This window comes from Struthio camelus, chromosome 3 (genome assembly GCF_040807025.1).
Source record: "Struthio camelus isolate bStrCam1 chromosome 3, bStrCam1.hap1, whole genome shotgun sequence".
Classification (NCBI taxonomy): domain Eukaryota; kingdom Metazoa; phylum Chordata; class Aves; order Struthioniformes; family Struthionidae; genus Struthio; species Struthio camelus.
The window spans coordinates 120,002,543-120,013,917 of NC_090944.1; the positions used below are offsets into that span (position 1 = coordinate 120,002,543).

General features: G+C 39.8%; 1 long non-coding RNA gene across 1 annotated transcript in view; it reads left to right on the forward strand.

The window, feature by feature from the left end:
- Positions 1-8,947, forward strand: part of LOC138066864 (uncharacterized) — a 64,853-nt gene extending 55,906 nt beyond the window's left edge. The window contains exons 8-9 of the long non-coding RNA XR_011140464.1: positions 7,397-7,597; positions 7,993-8,947. This is a non-coding gene — a long non-coding RNA (uncharacterized lncRNA). The remainder of the gene's footprint in view (positions 1-7,396; positions 7,598-7,992) is intronic.
- The last annotated feature ends 2,428 nt before the right edge of the window (positions 8,948-11,375 follow it).

Genomic DNA, 11,375 nt, shown 5'->3' on the forward strand with positions numbered 1-11,375 from the left:
ATCGGGTTTTGATCTATCTCTGAACATGAAATAAAGCCAATTTTGGTTCCAAAGCAAGATCCTGCCTAGGGTGGAACTGAGGAGTCCCTTTGGCGGTTTCCATGGCAACCGGTGCTCAGCGCGCTCAGCTTGACGACGCGTGTCCTCCGTCCCTGACAGGGTACAGCGGTCGGCTGTGCAGGCGCTGGCTTGCTGTCACAAAACAGCACATCCAGTTTTCCCCTGCCAATCACTTACATTTTTACGTAATTATTAGAGAAAGGGTTCTGCTGTTCTCGAGCAGTCCCTCAGGCCCCGCAAATAGGAAGTGACTGTGTTCAAGTAAAAGCAATTGCAGATTTTCATCTGCAAACTCATCCTGTCTTCCTTTTGCTTGCTCCTGTCCCCGTTGCCTTCTGGCTGCATCAAGTTTCCTTTTTCTGTCTTCTCAGTAGGGGCATATATATATGTGTATATATATATTTTTTGAAGTGGCCTGCTGCATCTTGCTCGTTCGTGGACTGGCTTTAGTCAGATGGCCCAGGAACGGCTGCCAGCGTGGCTTGTTCCCCCTGCTCTAGTGCTCTGACGTCTTTTGATAGTCACCAGCAGCGGGACAGATGAGGATGTACTCTCTCAGTGGGTAGTGCTACTGACTTAAATCTCACCGGTTTCAATTAGACTACCCGAGAGCAAGTAAAGACTTGGCATAACAGGGTATTTTTCTTTTTCTTTCTCTCTTTTTCTTTTTTATTTAAGTATTATTGTATAAAAAGGCCCCATTCCCATACTTTAACCTTTGAGGTAGCCTATTAAAAAGCAAAGGGGGGCAATTTGAGATGACTCACCATCAATCTCCCACCTTGAAATTGCGGTTCTCTTTTAGTTCCAAATAGAAACATGAGATCACAGAGGTCGCTGGACTCAGCTGTCACCTCCTACAGTGTCATGTAATCCCTTTGATAACTTTGTGTAGATCTCCCTTAAAAATAGCTTTTTACCCCTATTTCTCCTATTGGAAGACTGTTCTAGAGCCTCAGCACTTTAATGGCTGAGCCACCTTTTTCTAATTTTCAGGGCAAATTTGTTAGTGGCCAGTGTTATATTTCTTTGCTTCAGTATTTTTCTCTATTTTAAACAATTTTTCTTTGCCTTTTTTTGTTGTTTGATTTTTATCCCTCCAACGTCTTTGCCCTAACATGTTTGGGAACAGGTGTTTGCATCTCCTTTCAGCCTTCCTTTTTTTTTTTGAGTTAGCCTTCCCTCGTGAGAAGCGGTCTTCCTCTGCAGAGCTGTCCTCCGTGTTTGTTCATGTTTGCTCATTCTATAACGTTTTGAAAGTAGGCACTATGGGAATCTGAGTATGGGGTAGAAGTTAGTTTCGCTGAGTAGAATGAAGATGTGGAATTTATTTGGATGAATGAGGTTTCAGATTCAGGGGACTTATCAATGCAAGTGATGCACATCAGGGGACAGAACCCAATTTTGCATATTAGGAGGTTTTGGATATTAAGAATCCAGATAAACAAATCCTGCAGGGCACTATGTATTATGTTTAAATACAAAGTTGTGTCCCTACCACGTGTTTTATATAATTGCTGTTTGTACTAATTATCAAAATGGCGAGTTTTCTGTGTGAAAAAAGAATTTCCTTCTACATTCCCTTCTGATTCTGCAGAGAAGTCATCAAGATCAATGCTTGTGAGATTATAGGCATTCTTTGACTTTAAAAATGATGTCATAAACCTCATATTCCAATTTCACTGCAGAAAAAGAACAAAGCAAACCTGGACTAGGAGGGAGAAGTTGTTGTAACTTTCCATAATTAGCAAACACAATAGGGATACAGGAAATTAGACAGAGTAAATTATTCTTTGATGCAACTTTCGCTTTATTCAAGCGTGCCCCAGTGCGGTAGCCATTCTTTCAGTGTGAAACTTCACGAGTGGTGCTAAGAGATTTTAACAGAATAGGCTGGTAACCTTTAGTGTCTCTTGAGCTCAAGCCTCTTTCTCAGTCTTCTGAATTTAGTCAAAATAATACCTTTCTGGTGCTCTTTATGGATTGGGAGGGGTTACGTGAAGAAAAATCTGAGCTCTGACCTATAAATAAGTCGTCATAATTTTGCAGGTTCCGCTGCAAACACCCTGAGAAGCAGAAAACTGGACTTGCAGGTAGTGCTGTCAATATCAATGCCGTGTTGTGTTTATATAACCCTAAATATGTACAATCAAGTGGAAGTGTTGTGTATTTCAGCTTGAGTTTTGTCTCTGTCCTCTGAAAAGAGATACTTTTTCCTATTTGAAACAAGGTCATCTCCTCCCCTCCTCTCCCCCATCCCCTGTCAATCTTATGACAGGATGTCGACAGAGGGAGAAAGGGCATATCTGTGATATGAGATAGTCATGGTGTTGTAGAGGGCTGCTGAAGCCACATGGTGTGTTAATAAATCTGTGTTGCAGTCTTAGTGATATTTGAAGTAGAACCTAGGTCACAGTGGCCTTAGGAAAATGCAGGTGTTGGATACAATTAGGCTATTTCTCATTTAGTAGAATTATTACCTCACTCTTGCTGCAGCTTAATGTTCAAGTCTTGGTGAGTGCTCAGGGGAAGGGGTGGAGCTAAGAGGACTGCAAGTAGGAATACGCTGACCACATCCAGCCTTTCCCAGAACTTTCCCTGTGCTGAAACAAGGAGAGCTCTGCAGGACGCAGTAATCCTTCCTGCGGTGGTGGGAAGCTGGACCATACAGCTTCTGAGGGTTAAACTGGACTCCTTGAGGCACTGGCCTGTGTGTAGGGGGGAGAGCTTCCCCAGTGATAGCAAGGGAGGAGAAGCAGGGAGCTGAACAGTTTGACATAGCTCTGAAAGCAGCTTCTGGAGACACATCTGATGCAAAGTACTCCATGTCACTGACCGCGTCTGTACCAAAAGCCACAAGTTGCAGGTGACAATCCCAGAAGTACCGTTCAGAAACAACAGCAGTTTCAGTGCTTTAATATGTTAAAGCACTGTTTTCTCTAAAGTCCCTAAAGCTCTAGTTGGGTGATGAAAGCACCTCCCCTAAGCCTTTTAAGTAGTTCCAAGTTTGAAATCAGGTGTTGGACTGGAAACTGAATAGCTGAACGTTTAAGTTATATTGAATTCTGCTTTACTGACCTGACAAATTTTACGTAATTCCAGCAGATAGCCTGTATGATCTAAATGGTATTTAAGTTATATGTTTGCATCAATGAAGTGAATTTCAGAAATTCATTTTACATATATCTTACATATTCAGATACTCTTGAGTATTTTGTAGTGTTGAAATGGTTGATTTAGGTTCAGTCAGGCAAGCTGGGTTTTCTGTTTCACTGCTCTGTATCAGTAAGCAGGATAAAACTTGAGTTCACTTCAATTCCAAATTCTTCAAAACAGGGTTCTCGCTATATCTACTGATATGATAGATCTGGATAGCTGTGGCAGCTGCCCTAGCTGATAGCTCATAAGCAGCTCTATTTTGTTCTGCTGATTTCTGCTGTTTATAACTTTCTGACCCATTAACCTTCAGGGCTGAAATTCTTGAGGCATCTTCCCAATTTAAGTTTATTCACATTTTAAATAGGAAAAGTAGTTGCCAGTGGTTTTAGAGTAGAAAAAATATAGAAAGATAATTACTCCGTTACATGTGTGCATACACATTCTCATGCATCAATCCACCTGCCTGCTTATCTGTTTATCTGTGACTGAGGTTTTAAGGCTGTGGGGAAAATGGGGGTGAGGGCAGAATCTCCTTTGCAGATAAGTGCCTTTGAGTATCCTGCTGAATATCCAACTTAGTAAGAGTGGTAAGGAAATTAGTAAGAAGTACTTTTAGTAAGAAAATTCCATTTTGAGTATGCCCTGTGTAATCCCTGACTTCACCTGTGGTTTTGTAGCATTGTTAGTAGAGAAGGTGGGGTTTACCCGTTTCCTAGAGACCTAAGGAGACTTTAGCCTTTGTGTTGCTGTGGTTTGCAGTCGTGTGCCCTCTGTCAAAGCAGATGCCCATAGATTCAGGAAACTACGAAGAGATGTCTGCATGCATGGTTGCTGGATTCTACCTTGTACCTGTGTAGCTCAGCTGAGTACCGAAGTGTAATGAAAGTGGTTACACTCCATACTATTTTGAGCCTTTGGATCTGATAAAGCTGGAGCACAACTTGGTAGTTAAAACTTCCAGCCTTGTCAGTTCTGCAGAATTGGAGGTGTTGCTTGCAGCCCACAAATAGCAGAAGAGCTGGGACTGCTTTCCTCAGGCAGGCTGCATTTCCTAGGGACAAAAGCTGCCTTGTTGCTCATAGATCAGGGCCTCGCACCTGTAGGAAATGCTCTTTTATGGTCAATAAGAAGAGTTATGACACTGTCTTGGCAGAGTCTTGTGTCTGCCTTTGTTCCCTCAACAAAATCACCTAAGCCTATTGTGAAGCCCATAAGAAGTGTGAGGCACTGAAAAGTCTGAAAGAGCCATACCTTGGTTTGTGAATCTATGCTGTGCTAAAAGGCATTGTACGTGAGGGTAAGGGTGGGGTGGTGGGGAGAGGGAGCAGCTGGTAAACTCTCTCCATGTTTTTGTCCTTAGCCTAATATGACTTATGCATCCAAGGCACTAATCCTTCAGCTACCTGACAGGCACCTAGCTGACTGCCTGCAGGATGGTAGGCCACCTCTCCCTGCTAGTGCAAGGGATGAAGCTAGGATATCCTTGGGGAAGATGTGGGTCACCCTGCTACTGGGGAACGGCATCAGGTGAATGGCCATTTTTGCTTGGCTGTTTTTTTTTGCTTTGCCATTTTTACAGAGGCAGCCTGTGACCTCAGGTCCCTTTAAAAAACAAAAAAAAATAATAATGAGATGACATCCCTTTGGAAAGGTGAAGATTCATGTGATTGCTCTTTTAGAATGATTATTCTTTGGTCTCTGTGTAGAATATTAAGCTTTTCTTTATAGAGGATAAAGGAAAAAAAAACAGTCCTTAAACCTAAACCTGTATTAACTCTTCCCACTCAAAACACCATTCAATTCATGTCTGTTCTCTTATATACATTGTTTGGAAGAGTAACAAATACAATCTTGTACTGTATGTGCCTATATTTGAGGGACCCACTTAACCATTCTAATTCATGAATGAATTTATTTGTAAATTCTCAAAGAAATTTGTAAATTCTCTACCGAAAATGCTATTTTAGTGGACTATATGCCATTCTTCAGACAAAACAGAAAGGTTTTGAAGCTTTTGAACACAACAATCAATTTGTCCTATGTTACTGTGTTATGTCTAATGCCTACGTAATACAAAAAGGCTGAAAAACTAGGGCTGGATCCTGTTCACAGTCTGTTCTACGGTATTGTCACCTCAGTGTTGGCATTGCCCTAAAGTAGCACCGAGGTCCTCAGGGGGTGAGTTCTATTGCAGTGATGGGAAACACTTGCAGGTGCTATCAGCAGCTGTATTGTAGCTCCTCCCGCTTCTTGTGCAGGCTGCCTTTGCCCAGTGACAATATTGCTTGGCACCTCTTGTCCCTTTCCCAATTGCTTAGAAATAGGGAAACAGTTGTATTCCCCCCCCCCCCCACCACCACCCCCGCGCTGAGATTTCACTTCCAAATTACTTTAATTTATTCCTAAATTAATCTGATATTCAAGCATCACATAAACGTATACAGTGAGCACTACCTAGCATTTATTTGCCTGTTACTCCAGTAAATTTAATGCACTTTCTGGTCCATTTGCTATATTTAAATGTGCTTTATTTTTACCAAGATATTTTTATCAAATTCAAGCATTTATTCTGAATATGAATCAATGATCTAATGTACTAATGATAAAGAATATGCTTTGATCTCATCATTTAAATATTCATAACCTTTTAATTGCTGGACATTACTGACATAGCTGGTGATTCATGAGTAAGATGACAACCAGTTCTTCAATAAAACTCATTTCTATATTGATACTTTTAAAATCACCCCTTTAAACTTTTGGAATTGCCATTATATTCAAACAGAGCTGGAGTGATAATAGGGTAATTTATGCATGTACCATATTCTCTTCATACAGAAACTTTTCATGTAATAGAAATAAGTCTTATGACAGCTGTAGTCAGCTCAGAGTGAAGATAACTTCTTCCATGAAGTGTAAATTGTGGGTTTTAAATGCTGAGTAGCTTTCTATAGGGTTTATATTTAGTAGCTGAAAATGCAGAGTAAAGTACTGCATAAATATTTGTCCAGGCTTAGTTGCAAAGTGACAGAGCAGTGTTTCACGTACAGTACTTTACTGATGAAACAATTTGATTGAAGTCCACAGGGAAATCCTGATGATGGAAGGAATTACTACAATGCTAGCATCATATCTGAGGGGATTCCAAGCACTTACTGTCTTTTCAGCTGTAGCTACGCAACTTGGCATATACATAACACTTACCTATGGAAACATATCTTTCAGTTTTGGTGTTCTCGATGGCATTTCTGCCCTCTTGCAGGATGTTCAGGAATGTGCAAAACTTCCAGGGTTTCTTTTTAACAACTCCAGAAGTCTTGGCAAGCCATGCATTTTTCCATCAAATGATCCTTCTGCTTCATTTATCACGTTCACATTGTACTCTCCCATACGCGCTGGATCTGTATCTGACATTTAAAACCAAAACCTCTTGGGGGAAGGTGTAAGAGAGTAAATGAAATAGTTTGTACAAAGCAATGCCAAGATATGCCAATAAAGGGATGCTGATGACTATTTTACTTTCCCTTAAGGAGTCCTTTGTAAACACACAGTGCTGAAAAACAGGAGAAAGGATAATCTCTGAATTTCAAGTGTTCTCTGCCTGGTTCTGCCACTAAACATTGTCTGGTTTTAATCAAATAATTACAATTATTTTTACTTTAATGTAAATAGTTGAGACTGCTAAATGAATATAACAATTTGACAGTTCATACCATTGTGACAGTCGATGCTTGAGAAGAACTTTGAGATTATGGAGTAAAAGCTGTTACGTAAATTCCATTAATTGATCATCGCTTTTGCCATTAGACCTTTTCTGTATAAATTTGGGTGTATATCCTCAGCCACATACAGTGATTTGTGGGCAGCCATAGTTGGCTGAGGATGCTTATGAAGTTGATGTTAACACGTCAAAACTACTGTACCACATAACACATTACAGATTTAAATTTGTTTCAGTCTTCTTTTTTAAATTAACTTATCCGTTCCGTTCAAAAAAAGATTGATGTTTGAATTTTCTATCAAGCAGTATTTAAATGCATCTCTTATTCTCTGATTAACTGTGTAGTATACCTTCCTTTTTTCATTTTAAAATTAAGGAAATCAAAAGAAGCATTGACTGTATAGAACTTAGAATATAGAATATTCTAAATGTGAAATGTGTCTGAATGTGTTTCAGGAGGTCATTTATGCCAATGTATCTGACAGAAATTTGGCCACTTGCAAAGAGGAATGGCTTTGTGTGAACAGGTTCAGCACTTTCTTGGAATTATCCAAGGATGAATCATTTAAAAAAAAAAAAATGAAAGAATGGTAGCAGTGACAGATCTCCAGGCCACAAAGCCAGGAGGAGGATTGCTTACACGTGTGCTTCCTATAGGTAAGTGTCTTAATTATCTGGGAGGAGATTTCCTTCCTATGTAAAAATTGTGACAATGCTGGGTATATTTTCAAAGTTATGTACTGCAAACTTGCTTTGTGACTCCTGCTAGGAGGGGAACATGCCTTAGTCTGTGTGCTCTGAGTTATTCTCCTACACAGCAGTCAAGTTCATGATCACTATCTGTCCTATGTCTAAGTAGGTGGCGAGACATGACAAGATTTTTATGTGTAATAGAACTGTCCTATGACTATTTGTGTTATTGAATTTCTGATTCCCACGTTTCTTGGAGTAATTCACTTGGGAATTGGTACCACTGATGGGATAAACTAGTTACAGATACTCTTGTAGCAGTTCAAGTCTTCTCTAATACCAGACTGCTTTTTTTTTTCCAGATGCCAATGTACCTTTAATACATGAGATCATTTATAAAATCTGTGAGGCTTCTTTGGGATCCTGCTCACAGAGTGCTGGAAAGAAAAGGTGGAAAAGCACCCACAAAGCGGCTTTTGCATAAGCAAGTTGTTTTCATCTTCAGAACTCTCCTGCTGCTGTGATTAAAAGGGCTCCCTAGGTGGACAAAGCTTACAGAAAGAAATAATTGGCTCTTTGCTAGTTGAGGAGGAGACTGTAACCTCTGCATTGTAGGAGAGATTTTTGAGTGAACCCTGTTCTTCCTGTAAGGCTGGAATAGTAGTGAGGAATGTAGATGCTCTGCAAATATTCAAGACAGAAGTAATCTTTGGACTCGGAAAGCCCAGAACACCCAGGCTTTTCATAATTGTGAGAAAATGTAAAAGAAATTAGCCTTGGCTTGATAAGTCAGCCTGTTACTAGCCTCGGAAAGACCACTCTGGAAAAAAAAATTAAGCCAAAAAATTGGTCTGGAAGAAGCAGGTGCTAAAAATCTGTATCTTTGTTAAACAGTGAGGAGAAAACTTACAAAACTTTATGTTAACCTATGAGCTTTGTCATAAATTATTTGAGGCAAACAAGTGGATGAGGGCCTATTCTTAAGGTGAGAGTTTCTGAGAGTTTCTTCAGTGTGAATTCCCTTCCTGCAGGTTTGTATGGGATCCTCCTCAATTATGTTAACTGTTGTTTTAGAAAATGCTGCTCCAGGGGTGGGTAAGCTTGCTTTTTACTTCTCCTAATCCATAGCAGTTCAGGAGAACTTCAGAAGAGTGTATTTGTTTTGTAGTGTTTGGAGGTAGACCTTTCTGAAAAATCTGTGGCTAGTTTGCAGTTTTGAGAGTTTACGTTCATCCTTGCTGTTTCCGTGCCACTTGTCATAGCAAAGCCTTTGTGCTGGGGTATTTTCACTCTGGGAGTTTTAAAAAAAAAAAAAAAAAAAAAAAAAAAAAAGTTTGAGTTTCATACATTGTAGATGCTGTAGTACAACTACCCGGTGGAGTTATTGCAAGGCCCAATTAATGGTATGGGCTTTCAGAACTGTATTTTTACTTTGGTATCTCCCACGCTCTTCTGCAGTGGGAACTTTTCACTGGCCTCAAAGTTGTCCCTTCTGCCAGCTGCAAGTTTTGAAAATCCTAACTTGCTGGAGCCTTGCTCCTCCTCTCATTGGAGGATGTGTCACACGTTTCAGATCTGTTTACATTTTACAGGTGCATTAACGATGTGTGTAATGGAGCTCAGTTAAGTCTTGGGTGCATCTGGAGTTTTTAATTTACTTGATATGATCCTCAACGTAAAGGAAGTATAGTACTTAAACAACACATCAGTGAAACGACTTGGTAGCCATCTTATAGCTTGAGTAAGAGCAAATAACTCCTTGGTTAATAAGGGTATGCAGATGTCAAGTTATCTTCTAAAATTAGGAGGATTAAGCTGTAGATAAGATGGAAACTGTTTTCCCCTTCCTTTCCTTTAAAAATAGGTATTTTGCCTGGAGTAGATATTATTCTTGTGTATAAATATAAAACTATACTAAACATGAAATGCTGAGTTTCGTTGAGAAGGGTGCTTTATTTAAAGTAGTGTTTAATATAAAAAAGATTAATTTCTCAGAGGCATGAAGTAAAGCTTCCTGAAAGAACTGTGATGTTGATCCAATTCTATTACTTTCAAGGTTTTGATGCCTGTTAAAGCATAATGTTACCTCAGAAGGAAAAAGGACTTTTTCCACAGATTGTAAAGAAGTTGTGACTTTTTTCAGATTCATAATAGTTTCTCAGAACTTCCAGCATTCATTTTTTTATGCTGTCATACATCTGAACTCAAAAATACCCTTTGTTCCATATTCCATTTATCTTTCTAGAGTTGATCAGTCACCGCAGTTTGTGCATACAAGAAACTCCTGAGTACTGGGAATATGTTTTGCTTTGCTGTGCTGCTGCTTTATGAAAAAAATCACATTAGTCTTACCCAGTTTCAAATTTTTTTTTGCTCAAATTAATGGATGTTGCAGTAGCATAGCAGTTATTAAAGCAATTAAAAAGCTTAAATGTAGAGGAGCTGATATTCCAGAAAATGTTTACGTTGGAAAGTGGGACTGATATTTTACTATTCTGGTAATAGAACAGTGTATAGTATTTCATTGCAGGTACAGTAATAAGTGTGTATGCAGCTGAACTAGGGAACAGGGCAAAAGGTTCTGCTTCAGGCTTTGACTGCAAATTGTTTGAGACTGAGCAGATGAGTTAATGTTTGTGCTTTCTCTCCCATGAGGAGGGAATGCAGATGATGTGACAATAAAATTGCGATATGTGAGTGGGGAATAAGGTTATATGACAGGATTGTATCTCTGAGGAAATCAGTAAAAATCAATGGAGGATGTTTTCTAGAGGGCAAATTGGTAGAACTCTATTGACTTCATACTTCCTGTACACGACTGTCTTCTGAAGGTCTGGTCCTAGACTACTGAAATATGTTCATTAAAGAATGACCTTACCCTCATCTTTCATGAGAAATAAACTTCTGTGGAGGAACGAATGTTGTTTTTTATGCCAGAAAACAAGATTGTTTTGAATGGCTCTGGAGTTGGGAACCCCGAAGGTCTGTAGTAACAAAGAGGAGGTGAGACTCTTATATGCTTCCAGGAGAAAGCTAATGAGTAGAAGAATAATGTGGGGAAGAAGAGTGCCATTCTTTAGTGAGGCAAGTCAGGGGTTGCTGCTTTGGCATTGTGAAAGTATGTTGCATGGGGCCACAGACTGGCATAGAGGTGTCTGAGCTAGGAAAGTGCTTCACTCTGGAAGCAGTAGTGTATATCTGTGTTCGCGCTCAGCAGCTGGCATACTGGCTTCAGTGTGGATTTCTGTGGCTCTGTTGGTGCTGATGCCTGAACCTAAATGGACTGCTTTGTGGATGCAGCAGATCACTGCAGTGTTAGGAGGGTCAGGCACCTGAGTTCTGGGTGGAAGGCTTCAAGTCTGTATTTCCTCCTGCAAGCACAGAAGAGTGCTATGATCACTTAATGCTGCCTTAGCTGTGGAATTGTGTGAACTGTGCCGAGATTTATGTGCATACCCCACGCATGGTCTTTCGCAGTGTTACTGGCACCAATTGCCCTAGTGAGGGACAAAATACTGTTATGAATCAAACACTATCTAGATAGAAACTCAGAAGATGGAGGAAAAATTTCGTCAAAGGTGAATATTATGCATCAATTAAGCTATGGATCAGTGGTGCTTTACTGTCAACCTTTTTTCTGATACGAATAAAATTCAAAAATCTGACCATAGCGCATGATAACTTTGATTAACCAAAGTCAAGAGGAGATTGAGTAATTTCAGTATGACTCAGACTAGGTAAAGAG